General features: G+C 40.1%; 1 long non-coding RNA gene across 1 annotated transcript in view; it reads left to right on the top strand.

The window, feature by feature from the left end:
- LOC135463819 (uncharacterized) overlaps nucleotides 1-20,181 on the top strand; it is a 39,003-nt gene extending 18,822 nt beyond the window's left edge. The window contains exon 3 of the long non-coding RNA XR_010443600.1: nucleotides 18,767-20,181. This is a non-coding gene — a long non-coding RNA (uncharacterized LOC135463819). The remainder of the gene's footprint in view (nucleotides 1-18,766) is intronic.
- Nucleotides 20,182-27,999: the final 7,818 nt, after the last annotated feature.

The following is a 27,999-nucleotide window of genomic DNA, read 5'->3' on the forward strand; positions in this document are numbered from 1 at the left end:
CCGGTTGCCAGTCAAACAACATAGGGGCTTGCACAGTCAACCACATGTCTTTAAGTATTATGGGTGTCACAGTTTTACAACCATTTCAGCTTAACAACGTAACATATATACAGGGCACAGCATTAATAAGTTAGATATTGTTCACAAAAACAAATAATATCTACAGACTCTAGTCTCCAAATTTACAGATTTCGACAAAGTAGAAACTTGGGTGTGACAATGGACACCATTCGGAACACCTTTAAATTGCGTCTTCCTACGGAAACCGGTATCTAACATGATCATACCATCGCCATTTACAACCCATTCAAATAGTGATTTTACGTAACCCTGCTTTGGTGACGTCTGCAATAAAGTGCAAAATGCAAGCCAGCGTGTTTGGGCTGCTCTGTCATCTCTTCATTCAAATCCCGGCTATGTGTATACAGACAATGATTCTGAATAAAAGTCACTGTATCCTTCCTGTTAGTCGACATCCTACGCAATGTTCTCGATTTGTTACACCGCCTTTCTAAGGTTTTCCCTTTACAATTCATGATGGCTCGACGATTTTGACCATGGTCAAATTTGTGCACGTTTGGGTATTAAATAACCAAATATAGCCACGCATTGCTTACGAATGCTAAGTTTATTGTACATCATGAACCGTGTTTCTATTAAGATTGCAAATATTATCCTTTTGGTATTCTCACTGTGACTATCAGCGATTATCATTCATTCATTCATTTATTCTCACTGTGTAGAGGTGTTCACAACGGTCTGCAATGTCCTTACTGGTATGCCTTTTGTCTAAATGATCACTTACGCCCTGGAAATACGATCATGCACAAACCTTGACAAACGGCTATCCATTGCTTGATAAAAAGTAGACGTTCCAAACTGCAGTCAGAATATAAAGACGTACAGAGTTGAGAGGGCTCATTTCTCGCAATCGGAAAAACACCCCCCCCCCCAAAAAAAAAAAAAACTCTCAGATTAATAACAGCCAAACCATTTTCCCCGTTTTATGATCATACAAGTTTACAGAATGAGGTGTCTCAGATTGGTGACAGTCTAACCTTTTACCCCATTTAATGATAATACAATTTGGACAAATCAGGGGGAACGGTCACAGATTGCAGACAGCCTAATCTTTTTCCACGTTTTATGGCCATATAAGTTTGCTAAATCCGAGGCAGGCCAAATATGGGGAACTGTCAAAAATTGCTGACACCCAAACATTTTTCTCCTTTTTTCTGACAAAACAAGCTGTTCGCATCAGGGGAACAGTCAAAAATTGGTTACACCCAAACTCCCGTTTTATAATATTCCCTTGCCAACTCTGAGGAACTGTAACAGAATGATGACACCTAAAACTTTTACCCTCTTTCAAATTTCTTGAATCATAAGAAGTGTTTCAGATTGGTGACAATCAAACCCTTTTCGCCATTTGAGAAGAATAGAGGTTTGCCTAATCGGGGGAACTGTCACAGATTGGTGACACCCAAACCATTTTCCCGGTTTTACAAGAATACAGGTTCGCCTAATCGGGGGGAACTGTCACAGATTGGTGACAACCAAACCATTTTCCCCGTTTTATGACAACAAAAGATAGCCAATTAAGGGGAACTGTCACAGATTTTTGACAGCCAAATCAGCGGAACTGTCACCGATTTGTGAAAAATAAAACTTTTGCCCTGTTTTATGATCTTTCAAGTTTCTTGAATGACAATAAGTGTCTCAGGTTGAAGGCACCCAAACCTATTTTCCGGTTTTATGACAATACACGCTTGCTAAGTCAGAGGAACTGTCACAGACTGGTGACACCCAAACCCTTTTCCCTGTTTCGTGACATTATACCCAAATCAGAGGAGATGTCACAGTTCGGTGACAGGCAACTCAGACGAACTGTCACAAAGTGGTGACAGACAAAGCTTTTGCCCTCTTGTATGATCGTCCAAGTTTGTTGAATGAGAAGAAGTTTCTCAGACTGGTGACAGCCAAAGACTTATCCCTCTTTTTATCACAATGCAAGCTGGTCGAATCAGGGGAACTGTCACAGATTGGTGACAGCCAATCCCTTTTCTCCGTTTTATGACAAGACAGGCTACCCAAATCAGACGAACTGTCAGAGGTTGGTGACAGCGAAACACTTTTCACTGTTTCATGAGAGTACAGACTTGGTGAATAAGGCTCACTGTCTGAAATTGGTTACACCCAAACCCTTTTCCCCGTTTTATGACAATACAAGTTAGGCAAATCAGGGGAATTGTCAGAGATTGGTAATAGCCAAATCCTTTTCCTAGATTATAAAAATACAATTTGGATGAATCCGGGGAACTGTCACACTTTGGTGACACCGAAACAATTTTCCCAGTATTATGACAATACCAGTTAGCCAAATCAGTGGAACTGTCACAGATTTCTCATTGCCAAACTGCTTTTCCAATGTGATAATAATACAATTTGGACGAATTAGGGGAACTGTCACAGATTGGTGACACCCAAACCCATTATCCGGCTTTATGACAACACATGTGAGTCAAATCAGAGGAAATGTCACAGACTGGTGACAGTCAAATAAGCGGAACTGTCACAAACTGATGACAGACAAAGATTTTACCCTTTTGTACGATCGTCCAAGTTTGTTGAGTGAGAAGAAGTGTCTCAGACTGATGACACCCAAAGCCTTATCCCTGTTTTATGACAATACAATGTTGTCGAATCCGGGGAATTGTCACACATTGGTCACAGCCAAACACTTTTTCCCGTTTGATGGCAATAAAGGCTACCCTTATCAGAGGAACTGTCATAGCTTGGTGATAGTCAAACCTTTGTGACTGTTTCATGACAACAGATCCTAACCAAATCAGACGAACAGATTTCGAGAAAGTAAAAACTTGGGTGTGACAATGGACACCATTTGAAACACCTTTAAATTGCTTCTTGCCACGGAAGCCGGTATCTGACATAATCATACCAAACGCCATTTACAACCTATTTAAAAAGGGATTTTACGTAACCCTGCTTTTTGGACGTCTGCAATATAGTGGAAAATGGAATCGCCATGTCTCAAAGAGTTATACCCCCTGTTTTCATCATTTGTCTAAAGTAGTCATGGGATTTGCTTTCTTCTTTAATTTACATCATACAAAACATGCTAACTTCCAGTACTACAGGTTTTTTAATAATGAATAAATTCACCGTCTCCACTATACTTATTTTGTTTGTATAATAACACATTTTGCCTCTCAATATTATAAATATTAATGTCAGGCTATTATCATCATTTTTGTCATGATGTTTGGTTTTTCGTGCTGTTAATTCTTCAGAAATAACCTTACCTTTACCACAGGTCTGGAGTATTGGATATCTGGAGACAAACCAAGTGAATTGAGTTATTGCCAGAGACCAAAACGAATAGTTACACCGCAGACTGGCAGGCCAGGGTGGACAAAAACAACCCACTGTGAGTAGGACATAACATATGGTGAAGGGGAGGTAATTCAGCCATTTCTGTGGCATGCAAAGCACCGTTATTCATTAAAACTTGATTAACTGTCGGTCTTTGCACTCCATTAGCAGAAAATTATTACCTATTTTCATGGACACTTTATGCTACATTATTGTAGAAAATTCGTCTTTTCGTATCCGTGACTGGGAGTGATTCCCAACCTTCATTTTAACTGATTTCTTCTGTGTCAAATTTTTATCTGTGCATGAATATACAAGAAAGGAATCTTACATACTCTTCCTTTCATGTGTAGGACATCAATCCACTTCTTAATTGCAAGCATATATTATTTCCACTTTTGGCTCCCAGAAAATATCTCATACTGCTAATAATCTGTTCATCTCACACAGTAATAGCTTCGCTTTCAAACCATTTTTTGACATTATTAAAAAACATGTCTTCTTGCAAAGAGTCTTGTGACCCTATTTTCAAAATTATGATTTGTTTGCATGTAAGCTGTCACTCTCTTATACACATTCAACAACGTCATCAGCATGAAATAATGCAGTCTCTCACAGGAAGTCTATTATTGGTTTTCAAAGACATAAATAATGGCTATTACACAGAGGCACATAAATCTGAAACCGTTTTTACAGTGACAGAGGTTAAATTTTTCACAAAACTGGCTCAACAGTACCTGAACAAATATACTGGACCAGCTAAACATTGAGCGGACATGGTGCCACAGACCAACAGGAAAATGAAGCCCTACTTATCATAGCCATTTGGCTTCATCTTCCTCTCAGCTGTCATCATAATGCTCACATCCATGTTTATAATGCATACACAGCATTGTGCCATCTGTGAAAACAAGACGTTTGGGTTTTCATCTGTTCAAATACTTTTGAACGAATACATGCCCTGATGGCTCGATTGGTAGAGCGTCTGTTTCGAGCGGTAGATCCAAGCTCCATCCTGGGTTGGGTCACACACGCATTGAGTCCAGTATTAAGGGGATAGTGCAACGACTTGTTAGCCCGTATCAGTATTATGCCTCGGGCGGGACGCCTCGCTTATCTTCAGGAAGTCGTCTCTGTCAAGCAGCACTAGATAAAAGAGCAATGGAAATCCACCCTGCAACAAGGAGGCACATTACACGTACATGCACTCTAAGGAATCCTCTGTTGTCGTATCAATGCAAAATTGTAAAGTACAACGTTAAATCCTAACCACTCAATCAGTCAGTGAATTATATTTACAGATATATATATTACACATATAATATGCAACCTTCATTTTCATGCGTGTCAAATTTGCTTAGAATTTACAAAATACCCACATGAAAATTGTTACAGTCACAGTTTGCATTACAAGCCTTCAATCCCAATTAACTACATGTACACAGGAGTTATCCTTGATCTGTTTCCATCATCGTATGACTGAAACATTGTTGAGTACGACGCTAAACCCCAAGCACTCACTCCTTGATCTGTTTAAGCTCAAGTTCAGGATAATTAACAAACGCATCCATACAGAAGACTTGCATACATTATTATTTCATTCATTATCAGTCTTATTCTATGCTGATCAGGTATCCTGTACTTTGCAGTTCTTCAAAACTATTCTCAGGTGAATTTTTACACTGTTATCCTCAATTAGTCATGTCACATTTCTACTAATTTTTGAAAAGCACTTTCAGACACAAGTTTGGCATCATCGATTTATTCTTTTATTATCACTTCTGCCTTCATTCTAGGCCATGTTGCTCAGATTTCACAAACTTATCTGCAAAGGTCAGGTTATCTTTGTGTAACTTCAAAATCATTTGGAAAACTAGCGCATACTGACATGACTTTTGCACATCTCGGGATTTCGTACATTGTCATTGCTTGCAGCTTCTAGCAGAACTATTTCAGTATTTTGTGATTTCCCCTAACTCCTTTAAAAAGAATTATGAAAACTAGCTCAATCCATGCCTTAGGTGCAATATGGCAGGACAAAATAGCTGTCATTTGTTCCATCCATGCCTAACTTTTGTACAGTTCTTGTCTTTACACTTTTCAGAACATTTACATCTGTGTTAAAATTACATGTCTTTTCTTAAGGATTCTCCTCTGTGTTTCATGTGACCATCCTCTTCACTATCCTGGAGGATATTGATAAGTGAAAGTTGAAAATGGCCATCCACTGTTATACACAAACCTGTTTCTTCCCAGCGTGACGTTTTCTGTCTTCCCTTGATTTACACATTCATTTACAGTTTTCAGTCATTTCTTTCATGACTTCATTATATCAACATGGACTGTGTTGAGCTGTCAGCAGAGTTTTCATCTGTTAACATCAACTGCATATATTGTGCATATGGCTCAAAGAGTTATTCCCCTTGTTTCTCGTCTTTTCAAAGATAATTAAAAAGCTTCTCTTTATTTATTGCTTCATAACAGACAGGGAGAGCAAAACTATACCTACACATACTTTTCAATTCACCGTAGATTAAGCTTTCAAAACACATATATATTTTCTTCTATAATTTAAAAATTATGCCTTAGGGACACAAAATGACAGGGTTTTGTGGTTAGAATATTTACAGTTCAAACGGTGATATTTTCTGGTTTAATCTTTCATATATTGCTTTTCACATTTCATGGTCAACAAGAATTAAACGTCTCAACATAAACCAAGTTCATCTCATTATGAAAGACAGGAAAACAAAATGTTACACCACAGACTGACAAGCCATGATGCATGTGAACAGCCCACTCAGAGGAATGCCTTACACATGGGTAAAGGGAGGTAACTCTGCCATTTCCGTCAGGCAACTGGTACACTGGTTTGAAAGATCTGTTTTACCAACAATGTCATATTTTCTCCCAGAAGCTAATGTAAACAAATGTCTTTCATTTGATATACTCTGTTAAATATAAACTACCACATCTAATTAGTGGATAGGACATGTTCTTTTATAATGTCTTTAGGATAGGACATGTTCTGTTATAATGTCTTTAGGATAAGATGTGTTCTATTATTATGTCATTCTAATTTCTTTCTCTCCTCCATCACATATGACGCAGCTCTGACATGGGAACACATTTCTTGATTTCATTGGTAAGGGTTGTATATTTTATTGATGATGTTCATCAATAATTTGGTGATGAACTCTTACACATGTAACATAATAAAATGTAGAGTATTCCATAATGTTCGATCCTCTCCTCACGTGGAGCAGTAGCAGGGTTACACACAAGGAGCATTTCTAAAACTTCAGTAATGACTGTTTTACCGTTTAGCATATGCATTCCATCTTGACAATAATGTCTTTATCAACTTTTCTGCTATTCACATGATTTCATAGTCGAACATTTCGCGGGGCCTCCGTGGCTCAGTTGGTTAGCGGGCTAGCGCAGCGTAATGATCCAGGCTTCCTCGCCCCGCCGTAAGTGGGAAGGTCTTATAGCAACCTGCGTATGGTCGTGGGTTTCCCTGAGGGCTCTGCCCAGCTTCCTCCCACCATAATGCTGGCCGCCGTCGTATAAGTGAAATATTCTTGAGTGCAGTGTAAAACACCAATCGAATAAGTAAAATAAATCAATCCGGAATGATGGAAACCAGAGAGACTGATTTCAAAATCTGACAAAACTTTGCTTCCAATGATCATCCTGATTTATTTTCAGACTAATCATATTCTCTCTGGGCAGTGTAAGGGACTAGTGTTCTCAACAGTTTCCAAACCCTAATGTGGCTGATACATTGAACCTGTTCTCTGTTGACAGATTACACAGATTAACAAATCAGGTGGAATACAAGTGACTCTCCCTGCATCTTGACATCTGCAACGAAGACCACACTGAGGAATTCACCACCTGTAGGTGATCTCCAACATTATTGACGCACCAAGAAGCCAGCATCTGGGCGCTTAACAAGAGACAACTGATCTGTAGATCATAACATGTGGACCTTATACCATAGAGACTGCACAGGTAGTGGGTATGCGGCCCATACACCATGGGGAATGCACAGGTAGTGGGTATGTGGCCCATACAGTACTGACGCACCAAGAAGCCACCATCTGGGCACTTGACAAGAGGCAACTGATCTGAAGATCATAACATGTGGACCATATACAGGCAGTAGGTATGCATGTCACAAACAATTAGAAACTAGTTCTTTCTAATGTTCGATATTTTCCAACGTTTACTGAGCTTGCATTATACGTATATTTTTCAGCTGAAGAATACCATGGACAATCAATCAGACACCTACAATGTACCTGACCAGAATAAAGTGAAACACAGTTGTTGCATTAGTTAAACTAAAGTGTTAATGTATATGCTCAGTTTCTTTCCAATTCTCACAGCTATAGGTAGCTCCCGGATTTATACGTACACATAGATCTACGGGTCAGGACACTGTGATGAACCTTCAGCATTGTTTATGTCATTCACTGTTGTCCGTGTTCCTGCAACTGTGTTGCCCGTAGCTGAGAAAACCTGGTCATCGTACTCATTCACTCACTATCACGAAATATGTGATACTATGGCTATGTCATATTTCATTTCTAATTATAGAAAAAAAGGAAAAAAAGTGTTCACATATATCTGGTGTCGGCCATACAAAGGAATAACATTTATTAAATTAAATTAAATACTGCACCTTGGTGTTGTAGAGCTGAATGACACTTTGTCACAGCCGAATTCCTTCCGCGCCCTGATATCTGGGTCTGCCACCATAGAAGACGGGACAAGATCAAGCAAGACAGCAGAGCGAACAACAAGCCCTAGAGCCAGGAACAACGGAGCAAGGAATTCCACCTGCTGAACCTCTGGTAAGGCCTGCAGCGGCTCTCCCATCTTCAACAACACTGGTGTCAGAAGTGTAGCATTTCGAAGGCCATAACTTGGTGTGTCTTTGTGGGGTTTTTTTTTGGTTTTTTTGAGAGTGGAGAGAAGTGGCAGTTTTATGTCTAATAACGTAATGTTTGTCTAAATTCTCAGTGCCCGCCCTGGCGAGCTGAGCTGTTACTCCCGGTGATTTTCGTGTGCTTGTATGCATCTAACCTGCATTCAGTTAGCCTGGTTGAATCTAAAGATTTCTGAAGATATTTTCCAAAATGATCATGGTTACTTTTTACATGTGTCCCTCTCCCATATATTAGACTTTTTCCTGTGTCTGTGCATTGGATTGTAAAGTCTTGAGTCCCTTGTTTGTGTGTAGTGCTGAAGGTAATGAAGTTTTACTGATTGAAGTGGCACTGGCCTTTGATCCGCTCTCTATACACATAGAGGGGAAATTCAGACTAATTCCCATGCTGTTTTTGTGTGCAACAGGCGTATAATCCTTTCCTGCTAAGTATATTGTCTATTAGAGTAGTGTTTGTATTGGGTTATGCTTATGCAGTTGTGTTGTAGTTTGGTTCGGTTTGGTTATGGTAATTGAAAGTGCTATGTACCTCAGGGCAATAGTATGCTGCCTTCGGTGGGTTGCTTTTGGTAACTTTCTGGCCTGCCTATTTATTGTATGGTTGATAGCTCACTTGGGATGGCAAATGTGTTACGGTGGTTGTCTCTGTTATGTTCGTCAGTGCATGCATGTATCTGGTGTTGTTGGCTCCTTGTCTTCTCAAGTCGTAACGGCTACAGCTAAGCTGGTAAGCTGAGTTATATGTATTTTAAGGTAATGAAACTAGGTGACTAGGTTAGGTACTGGGTAGTGATAGTTGGTTTCCTGTTAGTATGGCTACTTCAGGGGGTTGATGTGCGGTCGCCATTGTCGATTCATGAGTTTGTGGAACGCCTTGTGGATAAGTTAGGGGATCGTTTGAGCAGAGATTTAGTAGGCATGAAATGGGGCCGAGGTTTATGGGAGTAAGATACATAAGCCTAGATTACAATTCCAGAATCCTAGTAGTCAGGGCTCTGAGGGGAAAAACCGACTCGGCGCCTCTAGCAGTGGTAGGAAACGTTTAATTAGAGTAGAGCCGGGGTAAGCGACGTAGTCCTCCGCCCATGCAGTTAGCATCTTTTAGTGCTCAGGCTAGTGAGTGGGCTACCTTTAGTTTTCAGTTCGAATCTGACGCTAAGCGATACAAACAGTCCTATCGAGATAGGTTAAGGCGCCAAAGAGAGTTTGCGAGATAGAGTTTTATCAGACCAGGTGTTGTGGAGTAGAATCTTGTTCAAATATTTCAAACAACGGTAGGGTAAACGTGACCTTCCCCCCCCCCCCCCCTCTCGAGGTAGTTCGGACGTGGTTGTTTACGGAGGAGCGAGTGAGGGGAGAGGCCCTTGAAGATTTCAATGATGGTTGTTTGGTGTTGGCCACTGAGGGATATCCTGGTGCCCCTGAGAGTATGGTCAGTCATTAGCTGAAGATCATTTCTTCAAGGGATGTGGCGAAAAGTCTGCCGCCCTGTTTGCCTTAGAAAAGCGACCTACCTCGATCCATATAGCTCTTAAGAATGTTTCTTCTGCTCTGCAGAATCAAAGGACGTTACTTTGTAATTGCTCTAGCCGGCAGATAACTTTGAGCTGGAAAGTAAGGCAGGGGTACAATAGGTTGAGGTTCCTATGTCGGTGGAGTGTGTTAAGTCAGCGGAATGGTGCCCAAGGGTCGGCCAACTTTGGACGACCTGATCACCTTAATAATGAAGGCCCTGAGTCGACCCCATGACTCTGATACAAGTCCATCAGATGCAGTGCCACCTTCGCCGCAGCCTAGTAAAATAGGTGGGATTCCCAAGGGTGGGTTACCGTTAGTTAGGCATAGTGTTCGACCCCATACTAGTTCCCCTATTCCCAACCGTCAATGTTTTATCTCTGGGGAGGAGTCCATCGAGGCCATCCCAGAGTACTGGTGATAAAGTTAGTGTGACCAGGGTATCTCCAGGGAGGTTTCCTCAGTTAATCTTGTGTGGCCTGGCTCCCAGTTATCAATCCTTGTCCATGACGGGCTAATTGGCATTGTGGGAAGCACGGCGGTTGGTAGGTGTAGGTTGGTCTGTGATAATACCACCTAAATTAGGAGGCTCCCAATCAGGGGTTGTCATAGATACGACCTCTAAAATGACTATCCTTAATAGGGATTTGTACAATCAGGTGGTATCAACCTCATTGGAGCTTTCCCTACGGGTAGTTCTGTGGGGTGAGATAGTTAAGGCCTTGAACTTCAATAGAAGGGTTGTTGTTTCCCCGTGTTGTCAGGAACCAGCCTAGTTCGCTCCCGTTAGAAGTGGTTTATGGTGGGGAGCAGGAAGTTACCCTTAGGCTAGGCACAGTTCTGGCGTGTGCTTTGGAGATAGACACTATGGTAGCGATAGTGAGCCAGAGTGTAATGGTGACGGAAATTGCCGCCATATTTGGTAGACTTGTATAATAGGGGTCACCGACAGAGGAACAGGCCAGTGCTTTTCGTCGATTGTTAATTGACTTTGAGGATGTGTTTGCTGAGCATGACTTATACTTAGGTTGTTTAGTGGTGGTGTAGTCATAGAGACCGGGAGGCTTGTCCCTTCAGGCAGCGCTTGAGTAGGACTCCTTTAGGGTTTGAACGAGAACAACAGCTTGCGCTGACCTTTTACATTTACGTTTCAGGAAGCAACATGAAGTGGCCTTTTTAAACACCAAACACAAAATTATTCCGTCCTTCTTAATTATTGATAAGAAATTTGAGCCTGATAATTTCACCACACTGGTGACAGAGTTCAAACAAGCCAGGCAGGCTAGTTGATATTTATAGTTCCTGAGACATTGGTTTAAATCCAAACTTCCTCTACACATGAATGATGTGGAGACATTAAATGTGCTGTCACTGATTAAACCTGACTGATTCACGGGTCGTTCTTTTCCATTCATTAGCCTACTTTCTTTTGTAGCTGGACGAATTGGATATATTTATGGCTTTATTACTCTAGAACTGGAATCACACCAGAACTGTGTAACTGCATTCTTTTCCAGTTACATTTTTCAGTCGTTGAAAGTCATGCTCCAGTTACATGGGTACATGTAATCATGTTGCATCCCCTGATTCAGGAAAGTGTGAAGTTGATAAAGAATGGAGAAAATCGAAAGACATACATTTGCATATAGGCCTACAGGAACAGAAATTCTTTCTTTTGCAGTTACGTATCGGACTACAAGTACATTTAGAACCTGCATGTAAATGGCAGACTTTTCTGCCATTCAAGACTTTTCTTGACTTTGTATGAAAGAGTATTTATTTCATCTCCCTCTCAAGAAAAATGAATTGAAAGGAAGCTAATGTACCCAATGCAACAGGTAAAATTTCCTTTAACTGTCTAAACTTTTCTTGACTGTACATATTTCTTAATGACTTCCTCCCTGGGATCAAAACAGGATAAAACGGTTGTTCGATATCTGAGACTAATACAATAGATATTATAATAGTCCCAGTTGATCTCGGCCTATTTGCTAAATCCAAAACCTGCATTAAATTTATTCATTTATTTGATTACTGTTTTACGCCGTACTCAAGAATATTTCACTTATATGATGGCGACCAGCATTATTGGTGGGAGGAAACCGAGCAGAGCCCAAGGAAAGCCCACGACCATCCGCGGTGTAATGATTCAGGAGCCTCTCATAAATATACCAGTGCTTGAGCAGTGGTACAAATTGTAAACCTGTAATGAGAGTGGAGTTGTGATTGGTGTATCTGAGTCTTCTTTCAGAGGCATTTAGGAATTGGGATGGTATAGACTGACAGAGGCATTAGAGGCATCTGAGGTAAATAACTGAACCATTCCACCTGATCACATTTCGTACAATACACGTCAAGTCTGCCTACATGTACCTCACATACAACACAGACAGGGCTGTTATGTCATGTGCCAATGGCCTCGGCCTGGGGTGTAGGTATGGGGTCTGTCGACTAACTCTATGGTCACAATCCGCTGTCACATGTGACGTACTTGAGCTTTATTTCATCACTCACAATGACTCCACTGTTAGAGTCTGGAGACATGTTCTGTACATGTGCTTCTATGCTCAATGAATAATACAATGCAGTCACAGTACCTGGGCACAATTGGAATTATGACCCCCCCCCCCCCCCCATTAGTGCATTTCCTCGGGAGGGATGAATGTACATCCCTGATGAATGTTATTCTGTGTATTTTAGAATGTCCAGTCTTTTTTTCGCTGCCAGTCTGCCATTTTTGGTGTACATGTGCATTTATCAGAATTATGGAAATTGTCTACCCTTTGGGCAGGTATGAGTTTTAATGATGAAAGTTTGAAATTCCAGGCGAGAAGGCACGAGACCCCTAAGTGGCGAGGGCTTCGGGTGACGTCCCCCTTAGTGTTGCTAGGCATCCCTCCCAGCTGCCTCCATAGAAATGTCCAGATTTTGACAGTCTAGTTCACAGCCTGAGCCCTGTTTGCACCAAAGCTTATTGACCATGGAATGTTTGGGGCTGAGCTACAGCGCTAAACGTCAACATTGCCAATTATGGAAAGTTCATGCGGGTCTGAGGCCAGTTATTTTCAGCAGATGGTCTTCTCAGGTTAAATAGTGTGGCGGCTTACCATTGGGTGGAAATGTGACCGGACATTCCCTTTTGAGGCCATTTTTTCTACACCCTTCAAGATTTTTGCACATCAAAAGTCCTACCTGATGTAGTTTTGGACGCTGACTCCAAATAGAGCAGGATTTCTAACCACAGCTACCAGCTTGAACCCTGGCATCGCTGCTTCAACGGCTCTATTTGTTTATTTGTTCTTTTTGACAAGAGACAGCTAAAGCAGATTTTTTTGGCTCACTTTTTATTTTCCATTACAATTATCTTTTTTCAGTACACACAGGTTTTACAGGTAATGGCTAGAGCATGATCACATGATGATAATAGGTTTAATAATAGATAGGACGGATGAACAGTACTGTCTTTTTGGTGGTTTAAGCAACATTAGCAAACCAGGCGTATCGTAGCGTCTGCTACTTGTTACCTTGTGCCTGTCAGATTGCTGAAATACACTTTCTATCTGTGCCTTTGACTGATGCGTGTGTTTATCTCTTACCATCCGTATAATTATTCTACAGTGTGCAAAACCACACGAATGACTAAATGTGTACAATTTTGTCAGTCTTTCTGGGAAATCGGGGAATCCCAAAGTACTGTTCCCTGACGTGTTCTGCAAGCCTTCAGAAAGACGATTAGAATGAAAAATAAAGAAATGGAAATAGGCGTATGGAGGCAAGGGATTCTACATCAACAGTGTTTAGGGTACCTGCAGGTGAACTCTCTAGTGGATATCTCAGGATTCAAGGTGCTAGACCAATCAGATGCCTATAGAATGTCAATTGGGCACTATATGTTGCCAACAACATGTGTAACTGGGCACAGTAACCTCAACTTAACGATAATACAAAACTTTAGCTGCTGTTTTTAGTCCTACACACTTATTTTGGACCAGTACACTTTTTGAATTCACTTTTCAGTTGTTACTTTGCCTACGGCAGATTTCAGGACAATTGAGTATCAAGATCCTCACATAAGTACAGACACGACAGCACAAAGCATTGCTTCGAGCTGACAAGCCAGAATGAATGAGAAAGCTCACTCAATGTCCAGAAATACAGAGAAGGGGAGGTAACTCAGCCATTTCTGTTTCTAGGCAAGACGCTTTACCCGATTGACATGTAGGATCAAATACAAGTCACTGCCACACTAGGGCAATCACATGATTTAGAACTTCCAGACCGTTTTACAGATTTATTTCTTACTTCTTAACACACAGGTAGTGTAAAAACAGTCCTAGATATATGTTTCTAGCTTTAAGTAAATTCAGATTTGGTTCTAAATGCTCCTAAAGGTTATGCATTTGGATGGAACAAAATCATTCACTTGTTGTTATGGGTAGTGGTTATGCATACTGATATCTTCTGAGGCAAATTTTAACTGACATTAATAATTTAAAGTTCAGTTGTCACATTTAGTAAAGCCCATTCGAGGAGAATTGTTGACCACATCATTACAGCCTGGATGACACCTTGGATTGACAGGCCAGCGGGGATATGAACAGCTCACTTAGGGGAAGGTCTGACTTGGGGAAGGGGAGGTAAGTCAGCCATTTCTATCACACAAGGTATAGTATTATGCATGTTGCGACAGTATTACAACACTGGAAAAAGTATTTCACCTATGGAAGACTGGGGCATGCTACATGTATCAATGGAATTCCAATAGAGTCACATACGTCCAAAGTGGAAGTGGAGATGGACCATAAAGTTGTCAAAGTAAGACAACACTAGGAGAAGAAGCAGGGAAGCAGAGAAAGGGTAGCTTAGGATACAGGCACCTGGAAATGCCAGGAAGGGTCTATAGCTCAAGAGCTGAAAGCCAAAAGAAGAACTAAGACGAAAGGTTGGCCTCAGGATGGACAACAGATCTTGTTAGATGAACAACATTACGCGACAAGAGGTGCCAGTGCAGGTGTGGGTGTTGAAGATTTCGACTTACCCATTCAACGTGTGAAAATTACTGATCTGCGCCAAATTGAATGTTTCGAGCTTGTCTCTCAAATATGGCCTTCATGACCTTTGCCTGGTTTATGCATATATTGAACTGGGATCTACCTAGGTGAGTGGGGTCTGCAAGCCGTTCAGCTTCCTCAAAGGCTTCCCCAATCGGATGCAGTCCTCCACTCCCTTGGCTGACCTAGAACCCCTGTCAGTGGTACGGTACTATGCCATTTGATAATTTGAATGATATGCCCACTACAAATCTTTGAACTTCGTGCTTGAGAGTTATGAGAGGCAGACAAACAGACACAGTTCCAAGATAGAGGTACCCCAAGTTACATTCCTCCTACTCAAAAGTTTTTGCATGTATCAAGCACTAACGTTGTGTGTTAGGTTGAGAGATGGTAGGAATCACGTGGTGCAAGAATTATTGGTTTTGACAAAAGTTGGCTGGTGTGATAGGACACAGACGCCCATTAAAACTTCCTTTTTTTCGAAAGGGACGAACGTTATTCTGTGTATTTTAGGGTGTACAGTCTTTTTATCGCTGCCAGCCTGCCCGTTTTTGTGTACAGGTGCATGCTTGGTAGCAAAATGATGGACACTGTTAAAGCTTTGGGCAGGTATGAGTTTTAATGATGAAAGGTTGAAATTCTGGGCAAGAGGACACAAGGAGACAGGTGGGGATGAGGCTGCGAGTGACGTCCCCTTGGCGTTGCTAGGCACCCCTCCCAGCTGCCGGCATAGAAAGGTCCAGATTTTGATGGTCAGCCTATGTCAAGATTTTTATGGCTTCTTTCTCACAGGCTGGGCCAGGTATGCACCAAAGCTTACTGGCTACGGAATGTTTGTGACTGAGCTACAGCGCTAAACGTTAACATTGTCGCTTATGGAAAACTAATGGGGATCTGTGACCTGTACTGACAGTTGTTCCAAAATACGTAATGTGTCACTGTGAGCTCAGATTTCGCAACAGCCAGATAATTTTTGCTGGGGAGTCCACGGCGGATACACAGATCTCGTTGACATTCTGCGGGACCATGTTCACTTTCCAAAAAGTGGTACGTGGGAGAAAAAATATTACCATGAACGCAGTCTGTGTCCCTATGTAGGCATGATGGCTTTCTGGTATTCAGTACTATAAAGATATTATACAAAACTGTTTCAGTGAAGTCTTTTTAAAATATGTTTATATACTTTCAGATACTGTGCGGCCCCAGCGATCACTTAAGAAGCGTGCCGATAAGCGACATGGGCCTAATATATTAGTCCCAGATTTATAGTGGGCCTAATATATTAGTCCCAAATTTACAGTGGGCTTACAGGCTACGTCTTGTTAGCTTTTACCAAGCACAAATACCTGTTAAGTACTGGTATTTTTAAATAATTAAGTACAGGACATTTACTTTTGTGTTTTTAATCCACATGAAACCCTAAATTATGATAGCTACATAAAGAAAATTCTGCTTGGAACTTTTTCATTATTAAGATCCAGTTTATGTCCACTTTTTATTTTATTGGACGAGAATGGGTGTACTGTTGCTCAGAGGGATCCCAACTTTACGGACCCGCTGTCAACTTCACGGACCCGCTGGCAACTTTACGGACCCACTGGCAACTCTACGTACATCCTCACAAACAAACAAACAAACATGATTCATCAAACACAAACCGACATGGTGGAAATACTCCGCATTAGAGGTATGTTATGAAATAAAAATTCATTTCAGTATTATTTATTTATTCATTTGATTGGTGTGTAACACATTGCTAAAAAAATAATGAACTTTTACGACTGCAGGCAGCATTATGTCGGAGACAGCCGGGGAAAGCCAGGATTCCTGGCAAACCTCACATACGGCAGGGCAGGAAGCCAGCATAAGCTGGACTTTAAATCACAGCGAGCAAGGAGGCCCAAATTTAAATGGAAAGAGAATCATATATTGATGTGTAGGTTAAGAGTTTAATGTGTAGATGCCCTTCATTTATGTCGCAGGTGACAGGAGTTTTTTTCCTTGCTAACAAGTGTTTGTTTAACATATAAATACTTCCTGTTTAATCATTCCTCAGCATGTCTCTGCACGGGCAGAATGAAGTCTCTCTCTTCAGTATCCACTATTTTATCTTCATGTAAAATTTAGATTTGAACACTGCAGAAGAGGTCCATAAGACATGGGTAGGACCCGACAGAGCCAAGGCAATTATGAGTGGAAAAATATCAAACGTGGATACCGGAGTATATAACCGGTATGTAGCGTCTGATTTGCCAGTAGATCTAAGGGAAATCTTTGCTCAGTTGTGGACAGACAGTGCAGTGATTCTACGCTAGTGCACATTTTCTTTGAGCCGTTTAAATATTGTATTAAAGGTAGCAAAAACTATATCTGATTGTATACATTGTGGCACCATTCTTTTATACTTGATTTGAGGCCCCCAAGGCTCAGTTGATTACCTCTCTAGCGCAGTGTAATGGCCAAGGAGCCTCTCACCAGTGCCCTGTTTCCTCCCACCATAATGCTGGCCACCCTTGCATAAGTGAAATATTCTTGAGTACGGCATAAAACACCAATCAAATAAATAAATAAAATTTAGACTTGATTTAATTGCCTGTGATTTGTGAGAGCTCTCAATAGATGACTGGCATTGGAAGAGCAGTTGTGGATTATTACAGAATTCCTGATACACTAAGACCAGACAAATGGGGACACACAATCACACCTTCCCTGAATCACAGATTTTATGCACTTTTTGGCAAGAAAGTCAGAATTTCATCTGAAAATTAAATGCATTTTTAAGTTCAAATTTCAACTTACATGGCAAGACTGTCATGCTTCCTACTCAGTTCAAACAGCTTTAAAAATTGAAATTTTTCATACATTCTTCTGTCCAATGATTTGAGAGCACATTATCAGATAAAATTCCGTGGGACAAGGAGTATCATGCTCAGGGTTTTCAGTCCAGTAGCATTCAGGGCTAGCTGATTTTGATAGTTCTGAGAGTTAAAACATTTTAGTAAGTGGAAAACTGATTGTGGCCTGGCAGCTAAGCACATCATAGGATGTGTGTGTCCTGTTTTCATTTGTTTAGTCATGGTTTTCACTAAGCCCATAGCGATAGTTGAGAAGGGATTAGTATTGGTCCACATCAGTGCGCGAAGGAAATTTATAGGCTGTTTGCCTTACAAAAATAAAGAGAGAAAAATTTTGTGTTGCTTTACATGAGTGATCATGAGCATTACTGCTTCCCCTTGTGTAGAAATGCTTTGCTACATGTCAAGTACATTACTGTTTCACCTTGAGTGGAAATGCTTTGCTACATGTCGTGCGCATTACTCTTTCCCTTTGTGTGGAAATTTTCTGATACATGTCAAGCAGATTACTGTTTGCCTTTGTGTGGAAATGCTTTCCTACATGTCATGCGCATTACTATTTCCCTTTGTGGGGAAATGCTTTGCTACATGTCATGTGCATTACTGTTTCACCTTGTGTGGAAATACTTTGCTACATGTCATGTGCATTACTGTTTCACCCTGTGGGGAAATACTTTGCTACATGTAATGTGCATTACTGTTTCACCTTGTGGAGAAGTGCTTTACTACATGTCATGTGCATTACTGTTTAACCTTGTTGGGAAATGCTTTGCTACATTTTTCTTCAATCATACAAATAAATAAACGTTTCTGTGCTTTTTCACAATATCTGTTGTAATATGGAGCTTTTTTTTTCTCAAAAGTACAGTGGATCAATGCTAGTGATTTTGTTCATTTTGTTCTTGTGGAATATTTCGTTAGCTCATGAAATATTACATTCTCTGTTTAAATGGAGCTTTGTTTTGGTTTATGATTTTTTTTTTTTTTTTTAGTTTTAACATGAAACACACCCTTCCTGATGGGTACCATGATACCTAATCGTTCTAAACTGTGACCTACCGAGGTGGACGGGGTCTGCTAGCCTGATCAATTGAAGCAGAGGGTCAGTGGCCTTCACAGCTTTTTCCACACCGGCAGCCGACTTCCCGTCTCCATCAGTGGTCTCATAGTTGACCAGCATGTCCTGCAGCCAAAGATAATACAGCCAAGAGTATCTCGCACGTCTCTGTGTGACCACAACTTGTGGACAGCTCCAGAGTCTCCACTCAAGTAGGTAACATTCGGGCACAAATATTGCCACAGTGTTCGGGTTTTGCGGATTTAGGTACAGTGCCATGAGACCAAACATCAAAGTGGAAGTAAACGGAAAGTTGATTGTAATCTGTGGCCAGGAAATGGGTAAGGGGAGATAACTTAGCAATTTCCTGTTACTCACCTGGTACATATATAGCAATTAGTGACGTCTGCTTCACAGACTATGTTTATGACAAGTGATTTCTGGCATTTTGTTGTGTGATGTCAGAGCTGGAAGTTGGCAGACTATCCTGAATAATTATTCTTGCTTAAAAATTGTGATTCTTGGGGTACTGGTTTTAGATTGCTGTACGAGTTAAAACACATTTTTTTTTCTCACTGAATTATTTTCAAACAGTGGATACACGGAATCCTCCATAACTGTGCACATGTGGTAGGATGCTGGTTGTTTGCATTCAGTTGTCTTACCAACAGCTGGCATGTATTTGTTGTGAAGCGAGACAGCATTTTCGCGAAAACAGGAAAATACAAGACGAACGCACGAAACCAATCAGGATAGCTAACAATACTTCAAAAGGAGTGTTCACCCTTGTTTTTGTTGCCCCGCAGAAGTGTAAAAATGTGATGGCGAACTTCATTTTTCTTTCTTTTGTGTCATGTATTGTGTTCATAAATAAAGAGAAAAGCTGTGCTTTTCTTTTTTTTTGTTTTGTTTTTTAGCATCAGAAATATCATTGAGTAATTTGGCTGCACAAATTTAAACATGTTCTTACTTATTGCGCCAGGCATTAACAATTGAAGCCTTCATGATAATGCTCCTAGTGATTCAGGTAGTTGTCCAAAGTCCTCTTTAAATGGCTTTGAAGTAAGGTATCAATTGGATTAGGTGCATAATGAAATAGCAAAATAAATATGTGACAGAAATTTAAGGCATCAGAACTGGGGTTGGTGTTTTTATTCTTGTTTGAAATCATTTGTATAAAATAACGAATTAGCGTCATGGCAATTTGGTGGTGGTGATAAGGGGGAGAGATGCCTTTCGTTGCCGATTGTAAAAAACAAAAAAAAAAACACAAAACTTATCAAGAGCGATTTATCAAGGTAGAGTTGCACCTGTAAATTAAGTTATCTTCCATAAAAAATTTTAACTTTTCCACCTTACGAACTTTTTTTTTCGATCCAAATTAAATTAAATGTTTCCGATTATGTGCCGTTATGTGAATGTGTACACCGTCTACCTTTCTCCTGTCTGACTGTGTTACTCCAATGTACTGATCATAATGTTGCCTTTAAATAAACTGAATTTACAATTTAATTTCGTAACAAATTTCTCTGATAGAGGAAATTACATTTTACTAGGATCTTATAAATTGATTGAAAAAAAGATTGATATGTTTTTCAAAAAAGAAAAACATGCTGCCAAGCATTGGTCCATTATTTCGCGGGCAGTTGTTTTAAATGTAACGTTTGATAAACTCCAGATAGAGCTGGAACAGACCAAACTGATTCTAGCAGCTAAACCAAGGCAGATAAAAACGAATTATAGAAACAGGCCTACAAGAGTCAGGCCGCTGAGGAAGTTGCCTGGAGGACAAGAGGCAAAGCTAGCTACATGTAACTATACAGCTGTTCATACAAAACTGCTTACCCACCCACAATAACGGCAAAATTTGCCAAACTTAGATCCAGAATGGAGCTACCATCACACACAGCTATGGAACATCGGAAGGTGCGCGTCAGCACCCTCATATGTGAAGTATTAACAGGGAAATATTCAGGTTCCTCAAATGACTAGAACCGGTTGCCAGTCAAACAACATAGGGGCTTGCACAGTAAACCACATGTCTTTAAGTATTATGGGTGTCACAGTTTTACAACCATTTCAGCTTAACAACGTAACATATATACAGGGCACAGCATTAATAAGTTAGCTATTGTTTACAAAAACAAATAATATCTACAGACTCTAGTCTCCAAATTTACAGACTTCGACAAAGTAGAAACTTGGGTGTGACAATGGACACCATTCGGAACACCTTTAAATTGCGTCTTCCTACGGAAACCGGTATCTGACATGATCATACCATCGCCATTTACAACCCATTCAAATAGTGATTTTACGTAACCCTGCTTTGGGGACGTCTGCAATAAAGTACAAAATGCAAGCCAGCGTGTTTGGACTGCTCTGTCATCTCTTCATTCAAATCCAGGATATGTGTATACAGACAATGATTCTGAATAAAAGTCACTGTATCCTTCCTATTAGTCGACATCCTACGCAATGTTCTCTATTTGTTACACCGCCTTTCTAAGGTTTTCCCTTTACAATTCATGATGGCTCGACGATTTTGACCATGGTCAAATTTGTGCACGTTTGGGTATTAAATAACCAAATATAGCCACGCATTGCTTACGAATGCTAAGTTTATTGTACATCATGAACCGTGTTTCTATTAAGATTGCAAATATTATCCTTTTGGAACTCTCACTGTGACTATCAGCGATTATCATTCATTCATTCATTTATTCTCACTGTGTAGAGGTGTTCACAACGGTCTCCAATGTCCTTACTGGTATGCCTTTTGTCTAATTGATCACTTACGCCCTGGAAATACGCTCATGCACAAACCTTGACAAACAGCTATCCATTGCTTGATAAAAAGTAGACGTTCCAAACTGTAGTCAGAATATAAAGACGTACAGAGTTGAGAGGGCTCATTTCTCGCAATAGGAACCCCCCCCCCAATAAAAACCTCTCAGATTAATAACAGCCAAACCATTTTCCCCGTTTTATGACCATACAAGTTTACAGAATGAGGTGTCTCAGATTGGTGACAGTCTAACCTTTTACCCCATTTTATGATAATACAATTTGGACAAATCAGGGGGAACGGTCACAGATTGCAGACAGCGTAATCTTTTCCCCGTTTTATGGCCATATACGTTTGCTAAATCCAAGGCAGGCCAAATATGGGGAACTGTCAAAAATTGCTGAAACCCAAACATTTTTCTCCTTTTTTCTGACAAAACAAGCTGTCCGCATCAGGGGAACAGTCAAAAATTGGTAACACCCAAACTCCCGTTTTATAACAATATTCGCTTGCCAACTCTGAGGAACTGTAACAGAATGATGACACCTAAAGCTTTTACCCTCTTTTATGACCTTGCAAGTTTCTTGAATCATAAGAAGTGTTTTAGATTGGTGACAATCAAACCCTTTTCGCCATTTTAGAAGAAAACAGGTTTGTCTAATCGGGGGAACTGTCACAGATTGGTGACACCCAAACCATTTTCCCGGTTTTACAAGAATACAGGTTCGCCTAATCGGGGGGGGGGGGGGGGAACTGTCACAGATTGGTGACAACCAAACCATTTTCCCCGTTTTATGACAACACTAGATAGCCAATTAAGGGGAACTGTCACAGATTTTTGACAGCCAAATCAGCGGAACTGTCACCGATTTGTGAAAAATAAAACTTTTGCCCTGTTTTATGATCTTTCAAGTTTCTTGAATGACAATAAGTGTCTCAGGTTGAAGGCACCCAAACCTTTTTTCCGGTTTTATGACAATACACGCTTGCTAAGTCAGAGGAACTGTCACAGACTGGTGACACTCAAACTCTTTTCCCTGTTTCGTGACAATATAGGCTACCCAAATCAGAGGAGATGTTACAGTTCGGTGACAGGAAACTCAGACGAACTGTCTCAAAGTGGTGACAGACAAAGCTTTTGCCCTCTTGTATGATCGTCCAGGTTTGTTGAGTGAGAAGAAGTGTCTCACTGTTGACACCCAAAGACTTATCCCTCTTTTATGACAATGCAAGCTTGTCGAATCAGGGGAACTGTCACAGATTGGTGACAGCCAATCCCTTTTCTCCGTTTTATGACAAGACAGGCTACCCAAATCAGAGGAACTGTCAGAGGTTGGTGACAGCAAAACACTTTTCACTGTTTCATAAGAGTAGAGACTTGGTGAAAAAGGCTCACTGTCTGAGATTGGTGACAGCCAAACCATATCCCCGTTTTGGGACCATATAATTTTGCGTAATCCGAGGAACTGTCAAAGGCTGATGACAGTAAAATTCTTTTCTCAGTTTTAGGAGAGAAGTTGTCTAAATGAGACGAAGTGTCTCACATTGGTGACACCCAAACTCTTATCCCCGGTTTATGACAATACAAGTTAACGAAATCACGGGAATTGTCAGAAATTCGTGACAGCTAAACCCTTTACCCATTTTGTAAATATAGAATTTGGACAAATCAAAAGAACTATCACAGATTGGTGACGGCCAATCCCTATCTTACAGTTGTATAATAATACCATTTAGGCCGAATCATGGAAACTGTAACAGATTGGTGACACCCAAACCCTTTTCCCTGTTTTATGACAACGGAAGTGAGCCATATCACATGAACTCTCACAGATTGGTGACACCCAAACCATTTTTCCGCCTTTATGACATCTCATATGAGGGGAACTGTCACAGATCTGTGTCAGACAAAACTTTTGCCCTGTTTTATGATCCTCCAAGTTTGGTGAATAACAAGAAGTGTCTCAGGTTGATGACACCGAAAACTTTTCTCCGGTTTTATACTAAAACACGCTTGCTAAGTCAGAGGAACTCTCACATACTAGTGACACCCAAATCCTTTTTCCCGTTTCGTGACAAAACCAGCTACTCAAATCAGAGAAACTGTCACAGCTTGGTGACAGTCAAACCTTTTTGACCGTTTTATGACAATACACGCTACCCAGATCGTTGGAACTGCTACATATTGGTGACACCAAAACCCTTTCCCTTGTTTTATGACAATACAGCCTTGGCGAATTAGGCGAACTGTCAAAGTTTGGAGACGTCCTAACCATTTCCCCGTTTTACGACAATAAAATGGTGCGTAATCCGAGGAACTGTCAAAGATTGATGACAGCTAAATTCTTTTCCCAGTTTTAGGAGGAGAGAAGTTTTCTAATCGAGATAAAGTGACAGAGATTGGTGACAGCCAAGGCATTTCCCCGTTTTAGAACCATGTAATTTTGCGTAGTCCAATTAAATGTCAAAGATTGATGACAGCTAAATTCTTCTTCCACTTTTAGGACAAGAGAAGTTGTATAAATGAGACGAAGTATCACAGATTGGTTACACCCAAACCCTTTTCCCCCGTTTTATGACAATACAAGTTAGGCAAATCAGGGGAATTGTCAGAGATTGGTGATAGCCAAATCCTTTTCCTAGATTATAAAAATACAATTTGGATGAATCCGGGGAACTGTCACATTTTGGTGACACCCAAACATTTTTCCCAGTATTATGACAATACAAGTGAGTCAAATCAGAGCAAATGTCACAGACTGGTGACACTCAAATGAGGGGAACTGTCACAAACTGATGATAGACAAAGATTTTACCCTTTTGTATGATCGTCCAAGTTTGTTGAGTGAGAAGAAGTGTCTCAGACTGATGACACCCAAAGCCTTATCCCTGCTTTATGACAATACAATGTTGTCGAATCCCGGGAATTGTCACAGATTGGTCACAGCCAAACACTTTTTCCCGTTTGATGGCAATAAAGGCTGCCCTACTCAGAGGAACTGTCACAGCTTGGTGACAGTCAATCCTTTGTGACTGTTTCATGACAACAGAGCCTAACCAAATCAGAGGAACAGATTTCGAGAAAGTAAAAACTTGGGTGTGACAATGGACACCATTTGAAACACCTTTAAATTGCTTCTTGCCACGGAAGCCGGTATCTGACATAATCATACCAAACGCCATTTACAACCTTTTTAAATAGGGATTTTACGTAACCCTGCTTTCTGGTCGTCTGCAAAAAAGTGGAAAATGGAATCGCCATGTCTCAAAGAGTTATACCCCCTGTTTTCATTATTTGCCTAAAGTATTCATGGAATTTGCTTCCTTCTTTAATTTACATCATACAAAACATGCTAACTTCCAGTACTACAGGTCTTTTAATAATGAATAAATTCACCGTCTCCACTATACTTATTTTGTTTGTAGAATAACACATTTTGCCTCTCAATATTATAAATATTAATGTCAGGCTATTATCATCATTTTTGTCATGATGTTTGGTTTTTCGTGCTGTTAATTCTTCAGAAACAACCTTACCTTTACCACAGTCCTGGAGTATTGGATACCTGGGGACAAACCAAGTGAATTGCATTATTGCCAGAGACCAAAACGAATAGTTACACCGCAGACTGGCAGGCCAGGGTGGACAAAAACAACCCACTGTGAGTACGACATAACATATGGATAAGGGGAGGTAACTCAGCCATTTCTGTGGCATGCAAAGCACCGTTATTATTTAAAACTTGATTAACTGTCGGTCTTTGCACTCCATTAGCAGAAAATTATTACCAATTACCTATTTTTATGGACACTTTATGCTACATTATTGTAGAAAATTCGTCTTTTCGTATCCGTGACTGGGAGTGATTCCCAACCTTCATTTTAACTGATTTCTTCTGTGTCAAATTTTTATCTGTGCATGAATATACAAGAAAGCAATCTTACATACTCTTCCTTTCATGTGTAGGACATCAATCCACTTCTTAATTGCAAGCATATATTATTTCCACTTTTGGCACCCAGAAAATATCTCATACTCCTAATAAGCTGTTCATGACACACAGTAATAGCTTCGCTTTTGAACCATCTTTTGACATTATTAAAAAACATGTCTTCTTGCAAAGAGTCTTGTGACCCTATTTTCAAAATTATGATTTGTTTTCATGTAAGCTGTCACTCTCTTATACACATTCAACAACGTCATCAGCATGAAATAATGCAGTCTCTCACAGGAAGTCTATTATTGGTTTTCAAAGACCTAAATAATGGATATTATACAAAGGCACATAAATCTGAAACTGTTTTTACAGTGACAAAGGTTAAATTTTTCACAAAACTGGCTCAACAGTACCTGAACAAATATACTGGACCAGCTAAACATTGAGCAGACTTGGTGTCACAGACCAACAGGAAAATGAAGCCCTACTTATCATAGCCATTTAACTTCATCTTCCTCTCAGCTGTCATCATAATGCTCACATCCATGTTCATGATGCATACACAGCTTAGTGCCATCTGTGAAAACAAGAGGTTTGGTCTTCATCTGGTTTTCATCTGGTCAAATACTTTTTGAACGTTTGAACGAATACCTGCCCCGATGGCTCACTTGGTAGAGCGTCTCTTTCGAGCGGTAGATCCAAGCTCCATCCTGGGTTGGGTCACACACGCATTGAGTCCAGTATTAAGGGGATAGTGCAACGACTTGTTAGCCTGTATCAGTATTATGCTTTGGGCCGGACGCCTCGCTTACCTTCAGGAAGTCGTCTCTGTCAAGCAGCACTAGATAAAAGAGCAGTGGAAATCCATCCTGCAACAAGGAGGCACATTACACGTACATGCACTCTAAGGAATCCTCTGTTGTTGTATCAATGCAAAATTTTTAAGTACAACGTTAAATCCTAACCACTCAATCAGTCAGTAAAACATTTACACATATAATATGCAACCTTCTTCATTTTCATGCGTGTCAAATTAGCTTAGAATTTACAAAATACCCACATGAAAATTGTTACAGTCACAGTTTACATTACAAGCCTTCAATCCCAATTAACTTTATGTACACAGGAGTTATCCTTGATCTGTTTCCATCGTCGTATGACTGAAACATTGTTGAGTACGGCGCTAAACCCCAAGCACTCACTTCTTGATCTGTTTCAGCTGAGATTCAGGATAATTAACAAACGCATCCATACAGAAGACTTGCATACATTATTATTTCATTCATTGTCAGTTTTATTCTATGCTGATCAGGTATCCTGTACTTTGCAGTTCTTCAAAACTATTCTCAGTTGAATTTTTACACTCTTATCCTCAATTAGTCATGTCACATTTCTACTAATTTTTGAAAAGCACTTTCAGACACAAGTTTGGCATCATCGATTTGTTCTTTTATTATCACTTCTGCCTTCATTCTAGGCCATGTTGCTCAGATTTCACAAACTTTTCTGCAAAGGTCAGGCTATCTTTGTGTAACTTCAAAATCATTTGGAAGACTAGCGCATACTGACATGACTTTTGCACATCTCAGGATTTCGTACATTGTCATTGCTTGCAGCTTTTAGCAGAACTATTTCAGTATTTTGTGATTTCCACAAACTCCTTTAAAAAGATTTTTGAAAACCAGCTCAATCCATGCCTTAAGTGCAATATGGCAGGACAAAATAGCTGTCATTCGTTCCATCCATGCCTAACATTTGTACAGTTCTTGTCTTTACACTTTTCATAACATTTACATCTGTGTTAAAATTACATGTCTTTTCTTAAGGATTCTACTCTCTGTTTCATGTCAGCATGAACTATTTTCTGTTTGCTTTATACTTCTTCAGCTCTTCACTATCCTAGAGGATATTGATAGGTGAAAGTTGAAAATGGCCATCCACTGCTATGCACAAACCTGTTTCTTACCAGGGTGACGTTTTCTGTCATCCCTTTATTTACACATTCATTTACAGTTTTCAGTCATTTCTTTCATGACTTCATTATATCAACATGGACTGTATTGAGCTGTCAGCAGAGTTTTCATCTGTTAACATCAACTTTATATATTGTGCACATGGCTCAAAGAGTTATTCCCCTTGTTTCTCGTCTTTTCAGAGATAATTAAAAAGCTTCTCTTTATTTATTGCTTCATAACAGACAGGGAGAGCAAAACTATACTTACACATACTTTTCAATTCACGGTAGATTAAGCTTTCAAAACACATATATATTTTCTTCCTTAAATTAAAAATTATGCCTTAGGAACACAAAATTACAGAGTTTTGTGGTTAGAATATTTAGAGTTCAAATGGTGATATTTTCTGGTTTAATCTTTCAAATATTGCTTTTCACATTTCATGGTCAACAAGAATTAAACGTCTCAACATAAACCAAGTTCATCT

Source organism: Liolophura sinensis, chromosome 3 (genome assembly GCF_032854445.1).
Source record: "Liolophura sinensis isolate JHLJ2023 chromosome 3, CUHK_Ljap_v2, whole genome shotgun sequence".
NCBI classification, from domain to species: Eukaryota; Metazoa; Mollusca; class Polyplacophora; order Chitonida; family Chitonidae; genus Liolophura; species Liolophura sinensis.